At 26.2% G+C, this 1,207-nt stretch overlaps 1 protein-coding gene across 1 annotated transcript in view; it reads right to left on the bottom strand.

Moving 5' to 3' along the window:
- LOC106878777 (general transcription factor 3C polypeptide 3-like) overlaps window positions 1-1,207 on the bottom strand; it is a 197,661-nt gene that overhangs the window by 23,461 nt on the left and 172,993 nt on the right. The gene's annotated exons all lie outside the window — the stretch shown is intronic.

The raw sequence follows: 1,207 nt of genomic DNA, 5'->3' as shown, positions 1-1,207 counted from the left end.
AATGTTTGTATTATTCTATTTATTATACTAATTATAGACTGCTATTATTTTTTATAACCTATTTTCAAATTTTTGATTATTAATTAATAATTAAAAATATATTTTTTAAGTGCAAAAAATAATTTGTGTTATTTTTTAATTTTTAATAGAAGTAACAAGCAGTAACAAATAAAAGAAATAACTTGTAATCAAATTTTTAGTTTTAATAACAGCAAATATTTTCTAAATCTAAATATTTTATTTCAAATTTTATTGTTAGCTGCAATATTTTACCAGATGTAAAACCTTGTCCTGAAATTTCCCAAGTGTAATAACTTGTCCTGTACTTTCCCAGGTTTATAATCTTAAGAATATTATTTCTTTTGCTCATATTTTCCAATGTAACATAGATGTAGAGTTGAATCTGAAGGGAAAAATTACTTTTACATTGAATCAACTGAAAATTTTATTAAGAAATGAATTGTAAAGCATGAGTATACTTTTAAGAATAGGGATAAGTTGAACAGTACCAGTTTAAGTAAGTTTATATGGAAATTAAAGGATAGTATGAAATTGTACAACATTAAATGGTAAATAGTCATGCTAGATCATATAAAATTGCTGATGAAAGATGTAACTTATATGTGGATGAGTTTCAAATTTTACCATCTAAGAAGAAATTGCTTAATAACAGACATAAACGTGTTTTATCTTGTACAGACTCTTCTAAATATGTGTTCAGAAAATTTTATTAAGTGTGTATATCTATGTATATACATATATTTACATGTATATATGGATATATGTATATATATATGATTGTATTCTAAATTATCTCAATCTCTTCTCCGCTGACATACTACGACGAAGTCTCCAAGATGCAGATAAGATAGAGATTTTTATTTATTTACGGCCTCAAACATCTCATACCTTCGCGCTTTAGTCTGCCCTCTATTATTTATCTTGTTTCTCTCCATGAAATTCAATTGAATTCAGTTGTTGTCTTAAATTCATACTTATTCATTTTCTAAGCTTCCTAAATTCATGCTACGTTATATTCTATTCACCTAGAATTCATTGCTCTTTTAAAAATTACGATTTATGCATTGTTGTCTCTCAAATATTTAAAATCTACAATTAAGAGCCCTATCTACTCGCTGACGGTACCTACCCACCCCTACCCATTTTCCTTTATTCAAAAATTCTTATCGCTCCTTAAAATTATGGC

The sequence above is a fragment of the Octopus bimaculoides genome, chromosome 10 (genome assembly GCF_001194135.2).
Source record: "Octopus bimaculoides isolate UCB-OBI-ISO-001 chromosome 10, ASM119413v2, whole genome shotgun sequence".
Classification (NCBI taxonomy): Eukaryota; Metazoa; Mollusca; class Cephalopoda; order Octopoda; family Octopodidae; genus Octopus; species Octopus bimaculoides.
Note: the sequence above shows the minus strand (reverse complement) of the source record. Positions and strands in the feature narration are given on the sequence as shown.